General features: G+C 43.2%; 1 long non-coding RNA gene across 2 annotated transcripts in view; it reads right to left on the bottom strand.

The window, feature by feature from the left end:
• Window positions 1-3,428: 3,428 nt before the first annotated feature.
• LOC105482340 (uncharacterized) overlaps window positions 3,429-27,484 on the bottom strand; it is a 46,929-nt gene continuing 22,873 nt past the window's right edge. For both annotated transcript variants that reach the window (XR_011624513.1, XR_011624512.1), the window contains exons 4-6: window positions 16,393-16,588; window positions 14,103-14,310; window positions 3,429-9,969 (exon numbers count right to left, since the gene is read on the bottom strand). This is a non-coding gene — a long non-coding RNA (uncharacterized lncRNA). The remainder of the gene's footprint in view (window positions 9,970-14,102; window positions 14,311-16,392; window positions 16,589-27,484) is intronic.

Below are 27,484 nucleotides of genomic sequence, written 5' to 3'. Positions count from 1 at the left end.
GATATTTGCTAATATAATCCCTGCAATACCTCTATCTAATTGATACTATTATTGTCCCTATTTTACAGATTTAAAAAAAAAACTAAGGCCCGGAGAGGTTAAATTATTTGCCCAAGGTCACACAGCACACAGTCCTTCTACCTCCAACTCCAGAGCTGAGCCCAGAGCAGAAGGTAATAAAACACAGCACATTCTGTGATCAGCTCCCAGTCCAAACCACAGAGCAGAAAATCAGCTGCTGAACATACACTCCTGAAGGCTGAGTCATTCCATGGCAATGGCCTAAAGAAACAGTCCCAGATCTTCCTTGGTTCCTGTCCCACCCAGCGTTCCTCTCACTTCTGTTCTGTGAGCCACCTAGAATCTAATAAACCTCTTCTTTTTGCATATCGCAGGGTTTTTAAAGCTTTGGCTCTGAAGCCAGACTGCCTGGCTTCCCATCTTGGCTTCACCACTCACTAGTTACTTAACTGCTCCAAGGCTCAGTTTTCTCATCTGTAGTGTAGGGATAAGAATAGTACCGACTCCACAGTGTTGAAGAGGACTAAATGCAATCATGCATGTTGAGCTCTTAGCCCAATGTCGCATACACAGCACAGGCTCTATAGCTGTTTCTAGTATGATTATTAAGGTAAAAACAAGAGTAGGTCTGTAGCCCCTGTTATGTGAAATCAGCCCACCACCCCAGCCACCTGACACTCTCCCTGGATGCCTTGAAAAGCCGCCAGGGTTTCAGGGCTTGGGCAAGCGTGAGTGATTCGCACTCTGGAGGAAGTTTCAGGCTATTGCACCTGCCAGAGGCGCTTGACTCTCCTTCTTTTTTTTTTTTTTTGAGACGGAGTCTCACGCTGTTGCCCAGGCTGGAGTGCAGTGGCGCGATCTCGGCTCACTGCAAGCTCCGCCTCCCGGGTTCCTGCCATTCTCCTGCCTCAGCCTCCTGAGTAGCTGGGACTACAGGCGCCCGCCACCGCGCCCGGCTAATTTTTTGTATTTTTAGTAGAGACGGGGTTTCACTGTGGTCTCGATCTCCTGACCTTGTGATCCGCCCGCCTCGGCCTCCCAAAGTGCTGGGATTACAGGCTTGAGCCACCGCGCCCGGCCTCTCCTTCTTGTAGAGAATGGGGAATGTGTCACATTTATGGGGGCCCTTTATCGCACATCAGGGAAGCGCTTTGCACAAATGTTTGGATCAACTTTTCATGACTCTGGCCCCAGGTCTGCTATGAATCAGTCTTGCAGTCCCAGCTCACTCACTCCAGAGATTGTCCCGAGGCTGTGGTTTCCATCCCTGCCTGCCTCCCACCCCTCCTTCTTCCACTCCTACCTGCTGTCACCAGCCACCACCTTGAATCCCCCAGGAACCCAGGGTGAAAGAGATGTGGGGTGATGTGAATGACAATTGCCACACTGGCCCTCCAGGATGTGTTAACTGCTATTAAAAGATACTCCAAGTCATTATTGGAACATTATGAGGACTGAGCTGATTGCCGCTAATCTCAGACTCCCTTTGTGTTCCTAATGGAGGGGAGCCGCCTCGTGTGAAAAATCCCATTTTGTGTCTCTCTTCTAAAATTTCATTTAAGAAAAATAACTAGGGGCAAAATGTGATATTCAGCAATGGAAAATGAGTAAGATAAGGATTTAAGTACAGAGCAAGTGAATCACAAAATAGAACTTCGTGCAGTCAGGTAGGCACTGAAGAGAGCAGACACACAGGAGGAGTGAAGGGGTAGAGGACATCAAATCGCCCTTCCGATCCGCTTTCACCACCTCTGATGACATCAGCAAGAAAATCTCTTTTTGTGTTAGTGTGTCTTTAACACCCTTGGACACAAGACAATCTCCCTTTGTTAACAAATGGACAGCAGACCCACACCATTAGGCAAACAGCACAGCTTGACTGGGTTAAAAATCCCTGCTAAAGCACACAGGCACTCTGTGGCCTTGGAGACGTTAATAAACCTCTTGATGGCTCAGCATCTTCCTCTGTGAAATGGGGTTAATAGTAGTCCTTCTTTCATAGATTTACCATGGGGATTCAATGAGTAGCTTCACAGGAAACAGGTTTGTCACTCCGCTGATGTGAGCAACCAGTACGTGGCAGCTGACGGTATCTGAATTGAATATAATTGCTTTGTTCTCATTGTACTTATTTTTAGGATTATTTTCTGCTTGGGGAACATGATACTGGTTTTTCATTGTTAATAGCAATACAAAGTATGTTTGTAAGAGATGTACTTAAAGTCACCCCAAAAAGGCGTATTAACAATAGAACAGATAATATGAGATTGTGGCAAAAATCATGAAAGTGGTACTTAAATAACTAAATTTTGGGAAGCCTGATCCAGTCTAATTTACTCATTTTGCAAATGAAAACCTGAGTCCCAGAGAGGGAAAGTGACTTCCCCAAGATCACACAGCAAGCTAGCAGCAAAGTGATTCTAGAATTCAGAACCCAGCTGAGTGTTTTACCTAACACACTGTATTCAGGTCACTAAGTTGATCGTGTTCTAAGAATGAACAAATGAAAAGGTACCCCATGAAGTGAGTGATCACTTCTTTGACATCTTGGTACTGGAGCTATTATTATGGAAATCCTCAGCTACAATGAGCCACTTCACTGTTTTTTTTTAAAAAAAAAAAAAAAGGAAATAATATCATTTTCAGGGTTTTCAAAGAATTCGGGCAAGGCACAAAACAATTCAGAACTCAGGATACTGTTTTATTTGGAGCATTTGTAAGATATGCCTTTTGGTTCCTAATTTTTTTCATAAAAGCATATTCAGGCTAAAACAGAAAATACTGTGATGACCTTTTTTCATAAAAGCAAAAAGGGCAGGCAAGAAAACATTTGTTTCATTGGAGGACAAAGGATGAATTTATGTGGTCCAGTATAACCATAGCATAACAAGATTACATCGCGGGGGTAAAGTCAGTCCAGTGGCAACTGGAGAGCAAAAAACAAATTGCTCTCCAGCCCTGTCTGAGTGGTTCCTGGCTTCAAAACGGAACAATAAATTCCCAACCCTCTCCAGTTCTTTCTTGTTAGTAGGCAGGGCTGGGGGCCTTTTAATTTCCAACTTACTTTAGGTATTGATTACTTGTAAGTGCACTAGAGACCAGGCAGTGGGCTTAATTCTATTAGTAGGAATGAATAACCACCTCTGTCCAGCACCTGCTGCAATGAGCAATGTATTAAACTCCTCCACCTCTGAAGAGGTTCTTCCTTCCTTTTAGGAGATGGAATTCGTGTGTTTTGACTAGAATCTGGGCAAAATGGAAAAATTTGAGGTGAAACCAGAAAAAGAGGTTTACCTAGGAGTTATCCAGTGACTGTGAGTGTTCTTCCCTCGGTGTATTTCCCACCCCTTACTCTATACGAGGATCACAAATGTGGAAGTCCTCAGCAGCTAGGCAAGGAATGGAAATGGAGGGAGCTGTCTAGGGAAAGTGGGGACCTGGAACATACCTGCCTCTCCAAAGGGGTGGCAGCCACTCAGTTGCAGTCACCTGTCACCTTGTGATGTAGGCCCAGTATTGCCAGATATTCTCATCACTAAAGAAATGCCAGAAACCTAGATTTTTGTAAATTGCTCTGATTTTTAAATGTCAGTGACTGGTTTGCTTTTTTCCAAAATTTAGTGTAGGCTCAACGCAAGCATCAGAGTGCAGCTTCAGCCTGCAAGCACCTCTGCTCTGTCCCTTCCCCTGAGCAGTCTCGCTCTCTCTGATTTTCAAATGCCAAGAATAAGCAGTGACTCCCCAATCTGCACTCCAGCTTGACCCCCACTGGAGCACTACATCTGCACTTCTCAGCTAGGGCCCACCTCCTGGTTTGTGTGTGTATATGTGGGCTTTTTGCTTTGTTTTTTTATTTTTCTTTTTGGCCAACATTTAAGGCATTGATGAAGAAGAAGGAGCCAATGAAGGAAATAGAGGAAAGGAATCCAGTTGATGGCATCCAACATGGCAGAGAGGTCCGGATGGTCTCTTGTTCTTCTTGTTCACGGTGCCTGATTCACAGAAGGTGCTTAATAAATCTTTGTGGACAAATGACAAAATGAGGGAATAAAGTGAAAGACAAATGGAGTCACTGTGTTGTCCATAAGGAAAACTGACTAGGATCTGAAGCAGAAACTATCAGCCACTGAAATGGAATCAACAATGGACAAACCAGAGCTTATAAAGTCAGAGGTCCAACTAGGAGAGAAAAGAAAGGTAGAGAATTTAAAAGCCCATAGCCTGAGTCAGTTGGGACGTATCATTTGGAGACAGAAAGCCTGAGTTTGAATCATTGCTCTGCTAATTAGCAGCCACAAGATTTGGGGCAAGTCATGAATCCCACTGGGTGTTGGTTTCTACATCTGAAAACAGGGACTGAGATTATCTAACTCCCGGAGGTTATTGGGAGAATCAAATGAAACAATAGAACTTAAAATGCTTTGCAAACTGAAAGACACCCCAGAATGGGGAGTGGAGAACAGGAGAGTCCAGTCACGTAGAAGGTGGTGAGTCAGAAGGACAGCGCAGAGCCAACATGTTTCTTAGGCTGTCTGCATCATTTAACATGTCAAGACGGCTCTTTGCCCTTGGCTTGGGTCACCCTGATTAACAGGTGCATGGCCAGCCGGAAGTTTGACTCTTACTAAGCTGACTGGATGACTGAGTTGGGAGGAGCTCCTTAACTTGGCCAGTGATGGAAGACAGCTAAGATAGCAGCCAAAAGCAAAAGCAACCTTTCCCATCCAGCCCAAGGATGACTGGATTATCTGTGAAACTCAATCGACAATCTGTCTCCAAGAGTACACATGAAACAATCCTTCCAGGGCTTCATTGTTGATGAAGAGGGTGCACCAACAAACATGCTCATTCAGGGTGTGAATTATTTATGTTCGTAGGATGCAAGTTTACACGGCTCCATTAACAAAAATTACATCTGGCAACCACTTCTAAACAAATGCAGTGACTGTGGTTTTAAGTAGTGAGCTAGACAATAAAATAGAGGAGCTTCCTCAAGCCTACTAAGTAATTCTCTCCTTGACCTCAGCAGCTGGAAGCTCGATAAATGGTTAAGAATGTGGGCTCTGGAGACAGATAGATGTGGTTCAAATCCTAGCTCTGTCGCCTTGGGCCTCTTAACCTCTCTGAGTCTCAGTTTCCTCAGCTCCAAAATGGAAATAATAATAGTAGCTACTTTCAAGAGAATTTGTCGGGATTAAATGAGATGATCTTTTCAAGAAGCTAAGCACAGTGCTTCTCTCAAAGAAAGCAGTCCAAAAATGATAGATAATACATTTGCTCCTACGGTCACTCCAGAATTTCACTGTAGATCTACTCTCTTATTTGCTGGGATTTGGAGGATTCTAGACTGTTAAAGATGTGAACACCATTGAATTAAGACAATTTAGAACAAAGAGTTTATTTTCTTGGGGCCTGAGAGCATCTTGAAGGCCCATAAGAAGCTTTTTAGGAAGACATAGAGGACCCAAAATTTAAAAAGCTCTAGGCAACTTGCAAGCTCTTCAACTAGAATGGCTCCACTTTGACCTGTTTTTTTATACAGGAGCTGTATGTACCATTTTGCTTGATGAATTGTTTTTTACTAGTAAAAATAAGTCAACATCTTCATTGTACAAAGAGAAAAGCTGAGGCCCAGAGAGAAGCTGAGGCCCAGAGAGAAGTGACTTGACCAAAAATACATTGTGAGTATGTACCAGACACAGGAATGGGTTTTATGTCTCCAAATGTTTGTTAAGCATAAAAAAATTAGTTTAAATTATTAACTATTAGATAGTTAATATTCTCAACACAACCATTCTGTCTTTAATTAGATCAATGTTACACTCCATCCAATATGCTTCTTCTCCTTTGAGACATAGACTAAAAATATCTATCTTACATCCAGACACATGGAGAGCCTCACTTAGGCACACATATACCTTGTACCTAGGAACTGCAGCACAGCCCAATGACTTTCACATTCTGTTATTTTGCTTTTGCTTTTATTGTCAAAATGTTTCATAGAAGATCAAACCAAGACAAACTAAAAGAGATCGGGACAAAATAAAGAAGGAGGGAGAAAAGAGAATCCATGAAATCCCAAATTAGGCAAGTTCTATATATATACAATCTCTACTTCCCAGGAAAACCATTAAATTATCATCCTCACATCCTCACATGCAACCTCAGAGCTGGTAGCTATTGAGTGTTTATCTGGCAGCTACTGAGTGTTTATCTGAACCAGGTTCTGTGCTTAACACGTCACACATGTTTGTTTTCTCATCTAGATCTCTCAAGAATTCTATGAGGCAGGTATTACCATTTTACAGATGAGGAAAAAAGAATAGAATTAAGTAAGTAGCACAAAATCTCAAGGCAGGGACAGAGCCAATATTTGAACTCACATCAGCATAACTCCAGAGCTCTTGCCTTTAACCGTGGTATACAGTGGATTTACCTACAGCCACATGTAACTTACATGAATTGAACTAGATATATTCAAATAAACAATCAAAACAAGTAGAGAGGGAAAAACAAGTGAACAGCATACGTGATCCCACCTGTCCTTCCTCCCTCTGACCATGGATTCCAAGGTGAGTGCCAGATTGAATATGTTCTTTGATGGTCCATCCATGGCCACATACACATCATCACCACCGCATGCAGAAAGTGACTCTAGGGTTTAAAGACACACTTTAAACACTTTACTAAGTGTGAGCCAGCTACATCATCTGAGGCTCCAAGAAGCAGTAGTGATCTGGTCCAAGGTTGGGAGAAAAATGACTGCATTTTATCAGTCTCCGACAAGAGCAAGGAAGTCTTTCAGAGGGACATTCAAGGGAAATTTTGACCACACCATTTTCCTCCTTAGGTGTTCACTTGAGACCTCCCTTAGGAGTTGTATATTCTGTCTCTGGACTGAAAGGGAGCCTAATGGGGAGGCAGGAAAGCCAGTTTCTGGCCCTCACTCTGCCACCATACTAGAGTGAGATATCTTCTGTCTGTCAAAAGAGGATCACTTAGGGAGCCAAATGATTAAGAAGCCGTCACTTGGTATTTGGGTTTAGTCTCCGAGGGCTGCGAGAATTGGGTTACACCAAGTTGATCTCTACAAGGGGACTGTCCAGACCCTCAGGAGATTCCACATCTCACACGGAGGACATCTACCAATACCTCTCCCATTTCCAACAACTCCATATTGTGTAGTGCTTGAGGCAATCCTTTCCCTGGGTCTATGGGGAAATAAAAAGGGACAGCCTTTTGGCTTGGAGGCATCATTGCAGCTGGCCTGGGGCTCAGACCTAGACTTGGAAATAAGGACAGGCTGCAACCCCTCTCCATCCCAATCAGCAACCCCTGCCCCATCCCAGCAGCTGGTCACTGGATCATTCACAATATCAATGACAGAAGGAGGTGGCAGGAGCCAAGAGAAAAAAGGAAATCCTTTCCAGCCAACTGCAATCTGAGCTGTCCAATCCAGAAGTTTATATTATTAAAAATAAAAAGGGAAATGAAAAAATTGACCAAATGTAGTTATAGGGAGGCTGAGATGGCACATTGTAGGGCCTCTTGGTGAAAGACGAGGACTTCTCTCAGCCAGTGGGTTTTGTCTTTATCATGCCAAACAACCGTTCTCAATGGCTTTGTTTCCTTTAAAGGAATTGACCCATTTTATTCGAACGAATAGACCAGTTGTTTGAGTGCCAGACAACATAGCCTTCATATTCTTCTGCAGCTTAGCAAAGTTTCTCAAATAACAGCTTTGCACGCCTGCCTGGGCTGATGAAACGTGCAACTTAATCATCTGGGGTGGCCAAGAGCCAATGTGACTGTTGGAGGAGAGAGTCAGACATAACTGTGTGGAATGAAGGTCCAAACTCTGTGGAACTCAGTGGACAGCAATGCTCTTTAGAGCTGGACCCAACTACAGTAGTTAGACCCTCACCCATTGGAATTTCACCTGCAAATACTGAAAGGACCTAGAAACAAACACTCCTAGACCTAATTGTGCTGCTGCTTGCATTGCACTTTGTAGCATAGTAGCCCCTGACTTCTGTGGTCTGCTCATTGGAGAGGGACCCTCTGCCTGTAACCAGAGGGCTGCTCTGTAGGTCAACCTGCTTAGCTAGGGCTCAGGAAACCAAGCCCCACCCTGACTCCAAGGCTAAGGCAGATAGCCATTTGCTACTAGTACCTTTATTCTCCAGTTTTAGGGAGGAGTGGATAGGTGTGCATATGCATGCATGCGCGCATTTATTACTATTGTTTATATGCATATATATCGTATGCATATTTCGCTGTTATACAGCCCAAGAACCTTCCTCTCCTATAACTTGCTTTTATTCTCAAATTGGATTATAGGTAAGTCTTTTCTTCTCTTTCCAAGTTATAACTTACTAGGCCAGAATTTTCTCTTGCATCCCTACATTGAGAGAATGCCAATGGATCTTAAAAGAGGAATCGCAGAGATCCATTTTCCAGTCCAATGCTTGGCTCCCCACCCAGAGCCCAGTGCAGGACTGGCTCACAGTGGCACTTGGTAAATATCTGGCAACTCAATCAAGAGGTTGGTCAAAAGGCTGACTGGGGTTTGCTCCACTCAAAGGCAGCTTCAGGTCCTTGGCTCTGTGTCCTTGATTAAGCTGGAGCTAGAGAAGACCCCAGCCATTGTCTAATAAACACATGCACACACACAATTGTAAGCTCTACAGGACAGGTTAGGATGTCCCAGTCCGTTCAAGGGGCAGCCCCTGAGCCAAGGATACAAGCACCAGTAGTTCATTTGGGAGGTGATCCCAGAAAGCATCAGTAGGCGATTTGGAAAGTAAGATGGAAGGAAGGAAGCCAAAACATGATGTGTTAATGAGCAACTGAGTCATATTCCCAGTGGGGACCTCTGGCTGACAATGGAGCACATGCCTCAGAGTTGCCCCTACCGAGGGATATTTTCTACCAACTCCCATCTGTTAACTGAAGGCTTCTCCTGCAGATCTCAGGCTGCCCTGAGCATTGACCAAGCATGCTGAGAAAGCCCTGTGGCAGAGTCCTGGGTGCATGCAGCAGGAAGCTGGTGAGTAAAGGAAAGATGAGTGCCTGTGGGTAGAAGGAGGGCTGTAACAGCAGCCGACACAGCTGGAATCCCTGGTGCCTATAGCCGTGCCTGGAACATAGCTGGTGTCAAAAAACCAAGTTACATAAATGAATGCATTCATTCCATTTGTTTTACAAAATTTTTTTAAATTATTTTTTAAAAGGGGGACACTTTCTTCAAAGGAAATCTTATGAACAAAATTCAAAATGTAAGAGATGAAAGAACAGTTGTCTGATTTAAGGACCAAAGCCCCATCTCCTCCTTCTACTGTCTACAGACACGGTGAGGAACATCCAGGGCACCTCAGAGCACAGGGTGGAAAGTCCTGGTCTAATTCATTGGCTTCATTTTATAAACAGGACAATTGAGTGCTCTGTCTCTGGTTCACCAGTGTGAACCCCGGTGAATATTAGCATGCTGTCTCAATCTGTTCTCCAAAGCTGAAAACCATGAGCTAGTGCTGAAAATCAAAGGTAGCCCAGGAGAGTTGGCCAGCGAGGGTGGGTGCCACCCTGGGCTTTGGCTCAGACTAAGAATCTCCCCTGGAAGCACGTGGGAAGCCCTGGCTGAGGACTGGGATGTTCTTCCCCAAGACTGGAGGAAAAGAAGAAGCATTATTGTAAAATCATAACACCTCAACTGTCTCCAAGAACATAAGCAGTTAAGTCCAATGTCACTTGTGTCCCATTGCTCCAGAAGCAAACTTAGTAGCCAAGGGGTATGTCAGCACCATCCGTTGTCACTCTCACAGGATCTGCTTTTCACAGCTGCCAGAGGGGCTGTCATCTTGTACACACATGTGTGGAATTGAGTCCCCTTGTCCCTGGGAAGATTTGCTGGGCAGACACATCTTGAGGGGGTGGCTGGGAACAAAAATCCTAAAGAAATTAGAAACACAAGTTTGTGCTAGAAAGCCAAGTTTGAGGTCACTAAATTGAAATGTACACTCATGGACAGGCAGAGAGAGGTGGAAAGGAAGATGCGTGTTCACCCCCAGGAGCTGGACCTGTTGGGCTTCCTGTGGCAATGCTTGGATCACACACATGGCATTCAGCCCCCTGGGTCTAGGTTTCTTGCTGCCAACACTGAAAGCCCCAGGCCAGCTGCCTTCCCTCTGGTCTTGACATTATCTGGACATCAAGTGAGGCAGCCAAGTTCACCTCCTAGTTCTATGGATGCAAGGGGAAACATATCCCTTCTTCAGTCTCTTTGGAGCACCCGGCATTCCCTCTGCTGACCAGAAAAAGAAAAGAAATAATAAAAATGGCTTGGTGTGAACCCCAGTGGATATTAGCATGCCATCTCAGTCTATTCTCCAACGTTGAAAACTAATGGATCATTCCACCTGAGACAACTTGCCCCGTCTCCTCATCTCACAGATGAAAATGTGAGGCCCAAAAAAGCAGTGACTTGCCTAAGATTGCAGTTATTTAAGAAAAGATCTGGAATTAAATGCCAGCTTTTTCTAATTCCTGGTCCATCGCCTCTTTTTCTAAACTAATTTTAAATAAAATCTACCTTTTGTTGTTTTAGCTCTGCATTTTTTCCCCTCTTTTCCTTTCTTTGTTTCTTTTAAATTTTTAAAACTTTTTTAGCACTGTGCCTGGCAAAGAGACTTTCATTTAATATTTGTTGAATAAAGTATTGTAAGAATATGTAAATGAATCTTCTTTCTGAGGAAAAGTTGGGGCTTCTTAATTTATTGTATTTTATTTATATGAGATGGCATTTCACTATGTTGTTCAGGCTGGTTTCAAACACCTGGACTCAAAGGATTCTCCACCTCAGCCTCCCGAGTAATTGGGATTACAGGTGCACACCGCTGTGCCTGGCAGGACTTTTCTTTTTAATCCATTTTTCAGTCTTCATAGATCTTTCAAATGGTACACGCATAAGCATGTTGGATAAGGTGTCTTCTTTATAGAAAGTTGAGGTTGCTAGATGCAGTTCAGGGTTCAGAATAAGAAAGGGTGATTAAAAAGTGAGCAACATTTGGTAGCAATTGAGAAGACTGTTGCAGTAACACCTCCCTGGAGCGTTCTCAGACCCTTGTCCATGGCCCAAGGCAAAAAGAAGTTCAAGAGCTTGCCTAGCATTAGGCCAAAATTACTTCCAGTTCCAAAATTCTGTAGTTCATCACATCAATTGACCTAAAATCAGGATATCCTTGCTGCTGGCTATAATCATATCTATACCCTAAAAACACTCAGCCTGATAAGGTGATTTATAAAATCTTGTTATTTCTGTCCAAAACAGCCACAGTGATTTCCACCTAAGAGAGAAGCCTCTGGACATCAGAATGTCTCTGGCGCAGCCTGAGCTTGTCTCTTTCGACTTTACCTTCTTATCCTTAGCATTCAGACACTACAAAGCCAGCAATAGGTTTCATCTTTGTTTGTTTGGATTTTGCTATTTACTAACCACTCCTTTTGCCCTCAGTAAAACAGGCTGACTGTAAACACAATCTTTTTTCAAACAGCACAGACACTAACAATAGCTGTCAGCATTTTTACAATCACCCTTCTTTTCACTTCCCTGACTCCATCACCAAGCGTTTGAACCTCATCCTAGTGCTCTCATGAGCGCCACCTTTCTTTTTTTTTTTTTTTTTTTTGAGACAGTGTCCCTCTCTGTCATTCAGGCTGGAGGGCAGTGGCAGGATCTCGGCTCACTGCAACCTCCGCCTCCCGTATTCAAGCAATTCTCGTGCCTCAGCCTCCAGAGTAGCTGGAATTATAAGCACTCACCACCATACCCGGCTAATTTTTGTATATTTAGTGGATACAGGGTTTCACCATGTTGGCCAGACTGGTCTCGAACTCCTGACCTTAGGTGATCCACCAGCCTCGGCCTCCCAAAATGCTAGGATTACAGGCGTGAGCCACCGCGCCCGGCTGCACCACCTTTCTTTAAGTACACTGGGTGAAGCCCTTTACATTGCCTCCTTTCATTCTCACAACATCCCAAATGTGGTGATTACTGGTTCCATTTTACAGATTGGAAACTGAGTCTCAGAGAGGTTGTGACCTGCCCAAAAGTACACAGCCAGTAAAGTGACAGAAATGGGTTTCAAATCCAGATTTTATTTCCAAAGGTCAAGTCTAAAAATAAAAATAGCTACTAAGTTTTTATACCTTTACTATGTGCCAGGCACTATGCTAAGTGCCTTGTGTACATTATCTCAAATCTTTACAGCAAATCAATAAAGTGGACTTTATTCTATGATTGAGAAATCGATGGCAAAGAAGGGTTAAGTGACTTGCCCAGCATTATACAGCTAGAAAAATGCAGCCAAGAAACAAATTCAGAATTTCTAACTCCTAAGTCTGTGCTCTTAACCTGGAAACTATATGATTCCCTCCACTCCATAGGCTGAGACAGATTTATGCATAAATGGAGTCACATTCTTCACTCTATTACTCTGTTCTGTAATTTGTTTTTCTCATCAGTAAAGGTGGTGGGCTTTCTTTTTTCTTTTCTTTCTTTTTTTTTTTTTTTTTGAGACAGAGTCTCACTCTGTTGCCCAGACGGGGCTCTCACTCTGTTGCCCAGATCTCGGCTCACTGCAGTCTCTCCGATTCTCCTGCCTCAGCCTCCCAAGTAGCTGGGATTACAGGCGCATGCCACCACACCTGGCTAATTTTTGTATTTTTAGTAGAGACAAGGTTTCACCATGTTGGCCAGGCTGGTCTTGAACTGCTGACTTCAAGTGATCCACCCACCTTGGCCTCCTAAATTGCTGGGATTACAGGTGTGAGCCACCACACCCGGCCTGGTGGGTTTTCCATTCTTATCTGTAAACTTGAAATAATGTGACCCAATCCTGCTCCCTTAAACCAACAACTGGTGCTTCCTCTATTTGGTGGTCCTTCTATTTGATCACAGCCCCACACCCTGGACACTGATCTCAGCCATCTTGCCCTCTGTGACTCCTTGACTCCTTATCTTTCACTCACCTTCAGTTTGCTGTCTCACACCAACCCCTCAAACCTGAAACTTCATACAGGCCACTGATCCAGACCTCGGGTTTCAGACAAACCCTCATTACCCCAATTTGGCCACTTCTGACCAAGACTCTGGAAAGACACATCACCCCTTGCAGCCAGCAACCCAGTACTCTAGCCTTCAACACAGCCCTTGCCTTGCAAGCAGTTGTCTTCCTCCCCCGCATGGATTTGCTCTGGCTTCATAAACAAGTCAATGACAGAAAGTCCATCACATAAGCTCTAAAATTCCTATAGTTAAAAAATAACATCTAATGTTGTCACTTCACTTAAGTAGGGCGATGAAAGTTTATTGATAAATATGCACAGACGACACCACTCTGAGGTTGAATTATGTCCATTACTCTGTTTAAAGTAATCTAATTGTGTGACTTTGGGTAAGTTACCTCACCTCTCTGGTTATCAGCTTCTTTATCTGTCAAACAATGGGTACAACTAGGGAATCCCAGGCCCCTGCAAACTCTGAAATCCTATTATTCTATGATGAAAAGAAATGACAAGCCTGATAGCTATTACTCCTATCAAGGTTTTTGTCCAATCATTAACCAAACTAATGAGACTGTTTCTGCAATCCAGCTGCAAAGTTCACTTTCAGAGAGAAGGGGAGGATTTGGGAAAATTGGACGTTCCTGGACATTGCTGGGGAAAAAAGACTGAGTTGATCATAGTGTGCTGTCAACAGTGAAAGAAAATCTGGGAGATCCTCACAGAAATGGGGCGCACTTTGGAATGAAGGAGCACTTGTGGTGAGTCAAAAACTATTAGCTGACTGCAGTCAAGATGAAATCCATTTTGGAAATGTTTGGGGTTTTTTTAAGTTTGGCTCAATCACTTGTTTTTCATTGTTCCTTATGTAATCTTGTGGGATGTGGCGTCAGAAAGTCATAAATCATTCATGGTGCTTTGCGAAAAACACACACACACACACACACTGTGCAAAGCAGATGCAACTTAAAATGAAATGAGAGAAGTTTCTGCGTGAAACCGAAAAGAAAAGCGTAACTCACATGGTTTGCAGCCAACGCTGATCACTAATTCTCGCAATCTCTATATAGCTTGGTCATTTGTCTCCAGTTTCTTGTGCTTCATTTTAAATGGAGAGTGAGTTAAAGATATAGCCTATCACAACTGCATTGCATTTTTCCAAGAGTCTTAGAAAAGATGCTGTAGTCGCGGCATTTTTGGAAACGATTCAAACTGGCAGATTTTTATTTCCTGCTTGAAGAAACCCAGAAAGCCCTGTTTTGTTCAAAAAATCCCTTTTACAACATGCTTGTCACTACTGTTCATAATACCTATGGATCAATTAAACTCTTTTCGTGAAATATATGCTTCCTCAAAACCTACATACAAAAACACAAGTAGCCCCTGGCAGACGTAACCCATAAAGCTAACTCTAAAACATCAACACCTTAATAAAAGTGGTTTAGCTGAATTATTTCTGATGTGGCAGCTAGCTACAATGAGGTTTCTAATAAACAGATAAATTATGTTTTTTTAAATACTCTTTCATATTCATTAACTCATTTCAGCTTTACATAAGTAGCAAGGAGAGTTGGGTGGTCATTCCTTAATTCATTCCTAGAACAAACTTTATTGACGGCCAAGCACTATGTAAGAGTTCTAAAGATACAGACAAGATAATAACGCCCAGCCTGGGCAACATAGCAAAACCTCATGTCTACAAATATATATTTTTTCCATTAGTCAGCCATGGTGGTTTGTGCCTGTAGTCCCAGCTACTCAGGAGGTTGTGGCAAGAGAATCCCTTGAGCCCAGGAGGTCGAGGCTGCAGTGAGCCATGATCATGCCACTGCACTTCAGCCTGGGCAACACAGTGAGACTCTGTCTTAAAAAAAAAAAAAAAAAAAAAAAAAGATGGGCTGGGCACGGTGGCTCATACCTATAATCTTAGCACTTTGGGAGACCAAGGCCAGTGGATCACCTAAGGTCAGGAGTTGGAGACGAGCCTGGCCAAAATGGTGAAAGCCTGTCTCTACTAAAAATACAAAAACTAGCTGGGCGTGGTAGCACACCCCTGTAATCCCAGCTACTCTGGAGGCTGAGGCAGGAGAATCACTGGAACCCAGGAGGCAGAGGTTGGGGTGAGCCAAGATCGCACCACTGCACTCCAGCCTGGGCAACAGAGTGAGACTCTGTCTCAAAAAAAGAAAAAAACAAAAAACAAAACAAAAAAGATAGTAATGGTACTTGGCCTTATGCCGCTCACAGTGTACTGAGGGACAAACATATAAAAGCCATTACAGAGACATAAACCAAAATGAGAATGTCTCCCAAAAGTTAAGTGTTTTTTCCCACGTCAAACAGCTAGAAAGTTCTGGGGCAAGAATTCTCTGCAAAGTCTAAGGTCTCCAAAGTCTAAGTTCAGAACACTCTTGACAACACTCTACTGCATTTTATACATGAATAAATTTTGGTGAAAGAAAATGAGGAAAAGAAAGCTCCCAAACTGAGGTTCTGATATTGGAGGGATAAGTCAGGTTAGTTATCTCAGGAACCACTGAATGGCCAGCAAAACTGAGAGAGATTTCTCAGCAGAACAAATGGGGGAAGTATTCCCACAGATCTACTTCGTAATTTCTCCCCAGCAGCCTTGAAGTGATGTCCAACCTACAGCGTCTGGCATTGGGTTGGTGCTCAAGAAACATCTACTTACTCTCTGTTCAATTGAATTTAAATGAGTTATATGACCTCTTTTGGGTATGTTACCAAATGTCAAACAGTTGCCCACTGGCCCCCCCAAAATCCTTGAAATCTCCATGATATTGCCTTGAACCCTGAATTCTACAGCATGGGAAAGCCTTAAGCCGTCCTCAAGAACTTTGCATTTTTCTGGTGTTGAGAATCTTTTTGTTGGCTCACTAATTCCATTCTACCCGTGTCCCAAGGCATAGGGCTTTCTCTGTTTTCCATGAGAAATCTATTTATGTCTGCCCTTTGCTAAGCTTTCAAGAATTCATTGAAGATCACACAGTTCTGGGGAGTGATTATACCATGTACAATGCAGTACAGCTGATTCACCATCTTGCTGGTTCTACCACCCTCTCCCTCGCCCTCTCTCATATTTTCCTCTCCCTTTCTTCCTCTTCACTCAGGTACAGCTATACTTGCTGTAAGTATTTTATAGTAAGTGGGCTTGTCAAGGGGTTTTTCCCCACCAAGGTGGATCTCTCCTCAGAAAGATTCTCAAACCAACTGCTCAGACAATAAAAGTGTTCCATCTCTTACTCCACCCAAGACTGAGATCAAAGATGGAGACCACTGCTCTTTACTTACCATTATTTCCTTTGACCACATGATGAAAGATGTCAGAGAGTCCCTAGCATAATAGAGCTCCTGAGTGCTCACCTAACTCAATGGAAGAACTGCTTTCACCTTGATCCAATTGCCAGCTTATCTACCTGGCTTTGATTCTCTGGAACCACAGACTTTCTTCATCGCAAGTGTGGTCTGACGTGTTCTGGATCTGTGTCTATAAGCAACAGAAAAAAAATTGTTAAGCACCCATTGCAAACAAAGTAAAATTCTAGGGACTGAGAGAGAAGAATCATGGCCTCTGTTCTATAAGAACTTGTGAGCCCAGCTCTGGCACCAACTTACCATGTAATTTTAGGAAAATGACTAATTTCCAAGCCTCAGTTTCCTCATATGTGAAATGGTGATATTATCAACACCTACCACAAAGGGTCATTGCAAAGAATAAATAAGGTAAAGACAAAACAAAGAGGCAAAACATGTAAAGTACTTGGCGTAGTACATGGTTAATAATGATAATAAATTATGTACAAATAAATCAGTGTTTGCTGATTTATTTGCTGATTTATCAGTGATTGCTCGATGAAATGGGAAAATATGCATAATATAAGGCAGATTTTGATAGGTTTTATAGGCGAGTTACAATGACCTATGGGGAAATATGGGAGGGAAGAATTCATTCTAATTTAGAGGATTGAGAAAGGATATTCAGAGTAGACAGGAGTTGAGCTAGGTGTGAAGAACAAATAGGATTGGGACAAAAGATCTTGGGAAGTTTCCACAAGGTATTGAGAATCAGTGTTGAAAACTCATATATTTTTGGTAGCGTTTCAATCTTGAAGGATGATGATCTTGGCTTCTACCAGTTTTGGTGAGAAACTAGGTTGCTATATTCAGAAACGATTTGGTTGATAGAAGTCTTTAAAGCTTTGTGGCTAAAACTCTACCTGATCCCTATGCAATCTATGGGTGGCATAGTTTTTATAAGGTCTGAGGTTACATTACCTGAAAGATAATTTAGACCAATACTCATTAGATGTCTCAACCGTTGTGGGTACAACATCCTTATTCAAAAGCCAACTCATTATCAGTTCATACACCTCCAATGATGGAACATTCATTGCCAACACTATTTTGACCACAGTTAATATACTGAAAGGAACCAGAGGGTAGGAAAGCCACCAGGTTCATGGGATATCATGGTAAGAAGGACATAGTTTCCAGAAATTATCAGTTTTAAAAGGAAACTTAGCTTGGTTCTAAGCAAACCATTCAACCTCTCTGGACCTCAAAGCATCTCTCACCTTGCTTACGGCTCTAATATCCTGAAGCCTCAATCAAAAACATAGCAGAGATTAAACAACATATTGTAGAGAAAAATCAACTGAAATTTGGCACACATATGTATTTTATAATTTTCAACTATAAAGTAAAGGGATTATTATTATCACTATGAAAGCATTTTATTTGAATTCAACAAGCATCATGTCAGTCCCCAGGGTTACAGACCTGCATATTCTTACTCTACTCCACCCTGGGCAAACCATGCCTGGAAAACCTTCTATCCAGGTGTGGATGCCTCAGTTTAACAGGTATACCAGTACGCTATGGTTTGGCCAGAAGCTGCAGATATAGCTGGAACATAGGCTGTCATCTAAGTGAAAACTCTTATCAGAGCTGTATGAGAGGAACTAAAGTTCTTTTAAACTACTGAGAGTAGAACAGGTGTCCACAGGTAAAATTATCACAGAAGTGGATTTCAGTTTTACATAATGAAAATCATCCAAGTTATTAGAGTTGCCCAACTGGAAAAGCTAATGAATCCCACTGCCAGAAGTATTTCAGAAGGATCTGGAGAACTAACTCTTAGAGTAGTTGTAGAAGACATCTTTGCATTGGCTAGGTGATTAGTCCAGAAGATACACAGTAATATTGATCATGATTGATTCATTTATTCAACATATATTTAGTAAGCACTTCCTGACTTTGAGGCTTGCATCCCTGGATTTAAATCTCCACTGTGGTACTTCCTAGCTGTGATACCTTGAACCAGTTAGCGTCCCTGTATCTCAGTCTCCTCATCTACAAAATGGGAATAATGATCGTTCCTGCTTCAGAGAGTTATTGTGAAGATAAAAGGAGATGATTTATATAAAGCAGTTTTTAACAGTGCCTGGCACATAATACGTAGTCAATTAATATTAGATATTAGGAGCAGTAATATGTGATATGTTACTGCTATAATATATTGCAGCCAATGGCAGGCATTGAACTAGACACTGGATTACCATGGTTAAGAAAACAGACATCAATCGTACCTTTCTTGAGTTTAAAGTCAGCCAAGAGGTTGGAGGGTGTAAAAGATAGTAAACAAAAAGTCACAGAAACAAATAGAGTTTCAAAATGTGAGAATGCTATGAAGGGAAAAAAGAGAATGTCATGATAGCACATAACAGAGAGGAAGGAGACTCACCTAGACTTGGAGGTGCAGGGAAGAGTTCCTTTAGGAACTGACACTTAGGCTGAGTTGCAGTATAGATGCATCCCTGTACCAGTGATTTAAAGGAGTGCCCTCACGCTTGAATTATTTTAAGTCCACAGAGAAAGCAAACCATCTATCTGCAACAGTATGGCATCACCTGGCAATCTGATTCCCAATATGTGCATCAAGACTCACATTGGCAGTGTAAATGTAGACAAGCTCTCTTTGCTTTGGATATTAGATTCCATTTGATTTCTCTCTGAAATCTATAAACTCATCAATAAATCCATCCATCCATCCAACCACTCATTCAATGATCCACTGGCCTATGGGAGATTCAAAGATATATAGCCCCCAATGTCAAAAAATTCTGCAAGGGAAGCTGATGTGTGTATAAATTCCTATAAGTGAAGATACATGGGAGTGATGGAGGGAAATGCTATGGAATTTTGAAGAAGTTGGAAATTCAACACCAATACGGATATGAAGGGAGAAGTCGTTGGAAAAAGTGGCATGTTGAAGTATGCTGAGGGATTCTAAGCAAAGTGAACTCAAAGGAATCAAATCTTACTCAGCATTTGTTTTCTAAAATCAATGCATAAAGCCAAAAAAAGTCATAAATAAAGGATAGTCAAAAGTTCCTTTAAAAATATCTTATGAGACACTGTGTTGGAAAATGACACTGTCTCTCAAGAAATCCAATGCAGTCACTGTGTCCTGTAGTCCCGAAATCAATTGTTGTTGCTTCAGCTGAATTCATGAGCTTGCTTTGAGGGGCCAGGTTGTATGAAAACCATGAAATCTTCCACAATGGACTCATACATGAAGTGATGAGATGCTCATCCTGTGGGAAGACCATGGGAGTGGTGAGGAGTAGCCGTGGCCATGTTTCCCGCATCCTGCAGGGCAGCACTCACCACTCAGCATGGAAAAGGAGACAGAACTGTCCCTAGCAGCTTAGCCATCAATTTGCTCTGCTCTCAGCCTCTCTCAGTCTATTCATGTTATTTTTTGCCAACCAAATAGTTAACTGTGCATGCATTAAATATAAATGTAATAATGTGTCCAATGCAACATTGTTAAAAACCCAAGGTCAGCAAAGAGCTGGGCTATTCAGGAAACAACTCAATGGCCCAATATAACTGGAAGTTGGGGTCTATATTAGTCTCATAAGGCTCCCATAACAAAGATTCCATCCTTTGCCTCTTCCAGCCTCTAGTGATTCTAATTCCTTGGCTTGCAGCTCCTCCCCTGTGTCCTTATGTCTCAACTCTCCCTCTCTTTTATTTTATAAGGACAACAGTCATTGAGCTTAGGGCCCACCCTAAATCTAGGATCATGTCATCTCAAGATTCTTAACATCTTCCAAAACCCCCTTTCCAATAAAGTCATATTCACAGGTACCGGGGTGGTGGGGTGGGGTTAGGACTTAGACATATCTTTTGGAGATCTGCTATTCAACCCAATACAAAGTCTAAGAAAGAGAGTTTAAAAAGTAGATTGAAGCCCTGTTTTGACAGACTTTGAATGCCAATTTTGAATGACTTTGAAGTTATAGTGCTCTTCAGAGTTGTGATGGTGGCAACTTATATGCTATTTAAACATCTCTCTGCAGGGTCTCCTCCTCTGCCTTACTGTTCCTCTCTGACACCCTGGAGCCCTTCCCCACTACTTTATGTACTCATGAGGGATCCTGCAGGACAATAATCTTTGAGAAACTTGATAAACTTCAACAATGCTTTTTCATGTCCTAATCAAAATTCCCAACTTGTATCGTATCCTCTACATGAGTGATGATTAATCAACTAAAATAATCTTATAAGATTAAAATATTCTTATAATTAATCAAATAAAATAATCTTATTTTAAAATAATAAAATAATTAAGGCACTGGCTTGTCAACATTGTTAGAAACTGCACATGTGGCAGTTTTGAGTATGTCTATGTTAATGAGTGCTCTTGCTTGCAGAGATGCAGCTGCTGCTAGGGACACCACCTGAAGCAGGGAGGGAGAAATGCCCTGAATAGCTGCTGCTTCTTGTCCCCAAATTATCATTGGCCAAACTCAGCTAGAATCCAGCTGACACAGGAGCCTGGGAGCTGCATCTTGCAGAGATAAGGTCCCTGTGATACAGAACAGACGTGGGAAGGGAAAGACACTATGGGAAGACAAGTGGGCCCTGGACCAGCACACTATTATCCCCATTTTACAGAAAGGGACGTGGAGCTCAGAGAAGGTGATATAATTGCCTAGAGTCATGCAACTGGTGAGTATGAGTGTGGATTTTGAATCCTGGTCTGTCTGAATCATAAGCCTGAGGTCTTGCCATCTTGCCTGGCTCTCACTACCGTCATAGAAATTGTACTTGCTTTGTCTGACTGCTTGGTCAGGAGATAGACCAAGGTGCTGAGAGGTGGCTTCATGGCTCTGAAATCTGCAATAAAACCTTCCCTGGATTGAAGAACTGGGATTTTTTTTTTTTTTTTTTATTCTGGGATACATGTGCAGAACGTGCAGGTTTGTTACATAGGTATACATGTGCCATGGTGGTTTGCTGCACCTATCAATCCATCATCTAGGTTTTAAGCCCCAAATGCATTAGGTATTTTTCCTAATGCTCTCCCTCCCCTTGCCCTCCACCCCCCAGCAGGCTCTGGTGTGTGATGTTCCCCTCCCTGTGTCCATGTGTTCTCATTGCTCAATTCCCACCTATGAGTGAGAACATGCAGTGTTTGGTTTTCTGTTCCTGTGTTAGTTGGTGGAGAATGATGATTTCCAGCTTCATCCACGTCCCTGCAAAGGACACAAATTCATTCTTTTTTATGGCTGCATAGTATTCCATGGTGTATATGTGCCACGTTTTCTTTATCCAGTCTATCATTGATAGGCATTTAGGTTGGTTCCAAGTCCTTGCTATTGTAAATAGTGCTGCAATAAACTAAGTGTGCATGTGTCTTTATAGTAGAATGATTTATAATCCTTTGGGTATACACCCAAGATCTGGGCTTTTTGAATGGCACACAGTTGCAGTGCTCCAGTCTCCTTCAGGGAAGAACCCACTGAGCCCGCTGCTGCAAGTGCCATTAGCAGACACTCCAGCTGTCAGCTTGAGCTTGGCGACCTCAGCTGCAGAGAGCCACCTTGCCCAGGAGAGTACCCTTCCCTGACAGCACACATCCAATCATTGATAAAGACTCAGTCTTTTCAGCTCACTGAGGACAACTCTGATAAACATCACAGTTCAACTTCTCCCTCTGTCCAATCCTGTTTCCTCTCCCTTCCCCAAGTGCCGATCCCTAACAACAAACCCTGACTATGACAGTCTACGACAGGCCTTGTTGTTGTCATTGTGCTCGTCTTAGAGTTCTCTTAGTCTACACATATACTGGATGATGGTGGCAACAGGAGTGAAAGCCACGGCAATGACCATCGTGGAGGTGATTTCACCTCCTTCCATCTCTAGACAGTGTGCAGGCCTGTCCTCGCTGGAATTTTTCTGGTTAATGTAGACAGACAAACAAGTGGAGACACCATGAAATGGTGAGGCATTCCATCATTTTCTTGATGATGATCCATTGCTTCATTCCCCCAGAATGAATCACCAAAATAGCATTTGATTGGAAGGTCAATGGAAGCACAACCACCAGCTTTTTAACCCCACCTCTTTGTTTTTTATGCAGAGGGCAGAAAACATCGTCTGAACTACTTACTGTCTTGATAGTGTCTTCCCACTGGAACTGAAACACAATCTAACATTCTGCAGCCCTTCTGGGCTATTGGGGTCTTTCTTCTCTCTAGAGGTAGCCTAGATTAGTTTCTGCCTTTCTGTAAAATGTTCCCTTTAAAAAATTCCCAGGATGCTTGGAGAAGTTCTCAGACCCACTGATTTCTAATACCAGCCCCTACAGCCACAATAAAGGCCTGAAGCTTGGTGGGGCTTCCAGAAGCCATCAAGTCCACCTCTCTGCCCTTAGGAAGAACCTCCCACCACCACCAACGTATGCACATTTTATTTCTTCAAAATGAAATAAATTCCTTATTTTCTTGGCTATCCCAGCTCACCACTATCCAATCAGATGACACAAGCTACTGAAGCTCTGTAGAACTGTGGGTGGCCTCCTTCACAATTTTCTTCCCTGCCAACTAATTCCTGACCTTAACCTTCGTAGGTGTCAGTGCAGCACCTATTATTCATGACTTCATTGACATTTCTTCCAAATCCCTGAAGCTGGTGGTGACTCATCCTCTCTTGTCATCGAGGGGCATCACTGGGCTATACACAGTACACGGCATGAAGTTCGTGTTAGCTGTTCTCTGATGCCTTGCAATAAAGGCACTCTGAATATTTTTAATTTGATGACCTGGAGGCAAACCTGAAGATTTCCAATTTAACAGCCTGAAGAATTAAATTAAACAACCTGTGTGGGTCATGCAGGGACAAGGAGCCTAGACTTGCCCCCTTGGGGGTCAGAATCCTCAGGTCCATGGAAAGTTAGTTTAACAAAGGTCTAAAATGTCCACAGCAGTCCAGGCCTTCCCTACAGGGACCCATTTGAATTTATTCATGCACCCAAATGCAGTTTGCATGAAAAGGGTATGTCCTTGTATTTTCCATGAGATATTTTCTTTAGCTGAAAAGAACTGAACATTTATTGGGCTAAATGAGAACTGAGAATTCACGCTCCTAGACAAAACTTGTGTCTTCACAGCACTAATTAAGCCAAACAGGATGTCAATTTCCTTGGAAATTGCATCAAAACTTCTAGCTTCATGGTCGTTTGGTGGTATAGGCCCAATTCTTAGAGCCTGAGCCACACTGACATTTAGATAAGAGAAGGGGGCTTTGGTAACATAATTCATGGTGGAGAAAACAATAGTGGCCTTTTCAGTAAAATCAAACACAAGACTTCTGCTAAGAGAAGGTTTATCCTGCAGGATAAAGGCTTGTTGGCTTGCAGATGTCCTACCTTAATGTCAGGACACAGTTACATCCTTCTATTCTCTTTTCTCCCCTTTTCTATTCCCCACTGCCATATAACTCAAGCCCACAACCACAGCTCCTACCCAACAGCAAAATCTGAAATAAGTCACTGACAGCCTTAAGGTTCAAGCTCAAGGAAAAAATGAAACTCTGAGGTTAAACCCAAGTCATAAATATATGACCCTGAGACCATACATAGTGCACAGATATGTCAGTTTGGTTCATATACAGTTTCTTACTTTAAAATTTCAACTTGCATTTCTAAATTGAGAGTCCACCTAAAAATCCAGTTTTCCAGTTTCTCCTGAAAAATAAAAATATCTGGCCACAGTTGGGTAGGATTCCTGCACAGCCAGAACCAGCTGGAACCCAATAACCAGCACCAGCCCCTTCACAAGGGGCACACACTCTGTAATTCGCCTTCCTTGTGCCACACAAGTTACAGTTGTGCATAGTTCTGCTCCAGCCCCTGCAGGCATCCAGGTTTGAGTCACCTGAATTAAAGCAGGGAAAGGAGAAGAAAAAGGGAGGGTCAACTGAGAAGAGGTTTCCCTGATAGATTCGTTCAGATGCTTTGGTATAGATGGAACAGCATATGTGACTAAAAGTTGCTTAAACAACAAGGGGCCAGGCATGGTGGCTCACACCTATAATCCCAAAACTTTGGGAGGCCGAGGTAGACGGATCACTTGAGGTCAGGAGTTCGTGACCAGCCTGGCCAACATGGTGAAAGCCCGTCTCTACTAAAAATACAAAAATTAAGCAGACATGGTGGCGCATACCTGTAATCCCAGATACTCAGGAGGCTGAGGCAGGAGAATCACTTGAACCCAGGAGACAGAGGTTACAGTGAACTGAGATCACGCCACTGCATCCTAGCCTGGGTGACAGAGCAAGACTCTGTCTCCAAACAAAACAATAAGGACTTTCATTACTTCATTTAACAAAAGTCTACAAGTTGGCAGTTCCAGGGTTAGACTGTGGCTCAACAATGTGAAGGCTCTGAATCAGCTTCTGTGCCACGTTTTTGGCTTTCTCCTCACAGTGGCAGGATGGCTGCCAAACACCACATCCTCATACAATGACATGCAGAAGAAGAAAGACAGAATGAGATTTCTCCTCCTATGTCTCTTTCTTATCAAGGAGCAAAATATTTTCAGACGATTCCAGAGGACTTTGACTCAGATCCCATTGGCCAGAACTGAGCCACATGACCATCCCTAAACCAATCACTGGCAAATGGGAATGAAATTGTCGTGTCTGAGTGAGACCAAACATGGCTCATTCCCTAGATTCAGCAGAGGGGGTTCCATCTTAGCATACTGCTGCAGATACAGTTCTGTGAAAAAGAAGATAGGGAGAATGGTAGGTATGGGTTGCACATACCATTTGTGAAAGGTAGCATCCTAAGATTCTATTAGAGTGGCTCCGTGTTGGAATGTTGGGGAAGAACTGAACATGTGGCTGAGTGGAATCCGCCTCTGTGGGATCTGTTGGGGCTATAAGTAAAAAGTAAAGGACAATTTGTCCCTTCTTCTGGACTCTATGTATGACCAGCTGACAGTAAGGTCATTTTGTTAAGAACTCTACCACTCTCCCTTTCACTGTTAGGGGCCTGGCGCTTGTGTTTCAGGTACTTCCCTGGCCATCAGAGAGCAGTTCCCATCCCTACGGAGGGCCCAGAATTTGTTCTCTGGATTTTCTTCCCCTAAGGGGTGCATAAAAAAGAGTTGCCTTTCAGAGCAGTCCTGGGACTCAGGCCTGCAGTCAGAAGGGCAGCCCCTCTGGTTGAAGCTCTTTACTACAAGGACTGATGATGTGTTTTCTGGAATGGGAGCCTCAGTTCATAAATCAAGGCTTGTTGCCTGGCCCCTTGTCACCTTCTCAGAGCTGCGGGCTCTGAAAAACACTTAGCAAATAAAGTTTCAGCTCCTGGTCCCCTGTGTCTCCCCTCCACCCTTTGTAAACCCCTTTGCTAAGCTAGAAGAACTGAGCAAAGCTGATGGCCTCAGAAGACCCGGGACAATAGGAGAATTCTGTCCAAGCCTCTTCCCTCCCACTGCACCAGATGGGAAGGTCATGCCAGCAGCCAGCTCTGGGGAAGTCCTTCATGCCCTCTGGCTGCCATGCACCCAATCTTTGGGTGCAACAGCACATCAGTTGGCAAATGTCAAAAACTGAGAAAATAATGATTTCAATACTCCATGTTGACATCAGGCTCTCCAGCCTCCTTCTAAACACATTCAAATCCCTTATCTCATCGGGTCCTCCTGATGACCCTGAGCAGCCACTAGGGCAGTGGTCACAAAAATCATCAAATCACAGTCATCATAGCCACTATTTTATGGACTCCCTACTGTGCACCAGGCATTGTGCTCAGCACTTTGCAGCCATTATGTCTCTCAGTGCTCTCAGCCCCATAAGGTAGGTACTCTTCCTAACCCCACTTTATAAGCAAGGAATCCAAAGCTCAGAAAGAAGGTGCAGCGTGCCCAGGGCTGCCCAGTTCACAAGCGACAGAGGCAGGCTTTAAGCTCAGATCTCTTCAGCTGAAACACCTGGGGCTTTTAATAACTACTACTTTTTTCTCTCAGTCTAGGAAGTAATGTTTTGATGGCAGCTGTAGTGAATGCTCCTGAAATCCTCTTCCTGATTCTTCCTTCTCTCCCGAGCCTTACTTCCTGTTATCTGACCTCTTCTGGAAACAACCTGAGATTCAAGTGCTGGATTGGGTGCTCTGTAACCTAGAAGAGCAGGTTCAGGTTTCTTCAGCTTGGTCTTGTCAGGACTCCAGGGATGAATGAGGCCCAAGAATCAGAGGACCAAATGCTGAGGCAGTCTCAGGCAGCTCCAACAGTCTGGGACGCCAGGCCCAGCAGACCTAGAGTTGCCCTCTTGAATCAGTCAGTCCAGAGATGAGCAGCAGCTGTTACCTAAGCTATGTCAGGGCCAGGAGCCAAGGTAAGGGTCAAGGACCAAGAGGAAGAGCACATGAGGGCTGAGCACAGGGTTTGCACTGGGTAGCTGGGGTCCAGTCCAAGGGGCCTCCTGCCCCAAATGGGAACAAAGTTCCAGGCACACACTTGAGCCAACTGAGAGGAGAACTCCCACTCAGAGAAGGGCTCTAGTCCAAGGAAGGAGGCTGGGAAATAAGGAGTCAATAAACCAGACCATCTCAGGCAGTTCTGGATTCCCTGTTTTCCACGTGCAATCTTTCTGATTAATTCAGCTAACGTGTTATTGGCTGATAACAATACCTCATTTCCCCTAGGTAGCACATATAATAAAGTGAAGTAACCTACTTCACCATCTTTAATCCTTCCCATGATTCCCAAAACATAGCACATAATAGGGAGTCTCCATTTTACAAGTAAGCAAACTGAGGCTTGGAGAGAATAGGTGACCTGTGCAAGGTCTTCTACAGGAAGTAACAGGATTGGAGTCCTAGTCTGTTTAGCTCCCTAAAAACTGTTCTTCCTTTTCTACCATGTATCACATTCAAGAACCAGAACTGCGGGGTCTTCACACACTGAGATATTGCATAGATTACGCATGTATCCATTGATCAACTAATATCTCCTGTGCGCTTGCCACCAGGAGTGCCAGAATGGATAAGACAGACAGCTTGCACCCAAGGAACTTAATGCTC

Source organism: Macaca nemestrina, chromosome 6, assembly GCF_043159975.1.
Source record: "Macaca nemestrina isolate mMacNem1 chromosome 6, mMacNem.hap1, whole genome shotgun sequence".
In the NCBI taxonomy this organism is placed as follows: Eukaryota; Metazoa; Chordata; class Mammalia; order Primates; family Cercopithecidae; genus Macaca; species Macaca nemestrina.
The sequence above is the reverse complement of the archived record's forward strand: the minus strand, read 5'-3'. Positions and strand labels throughout refer to the sequence as shown.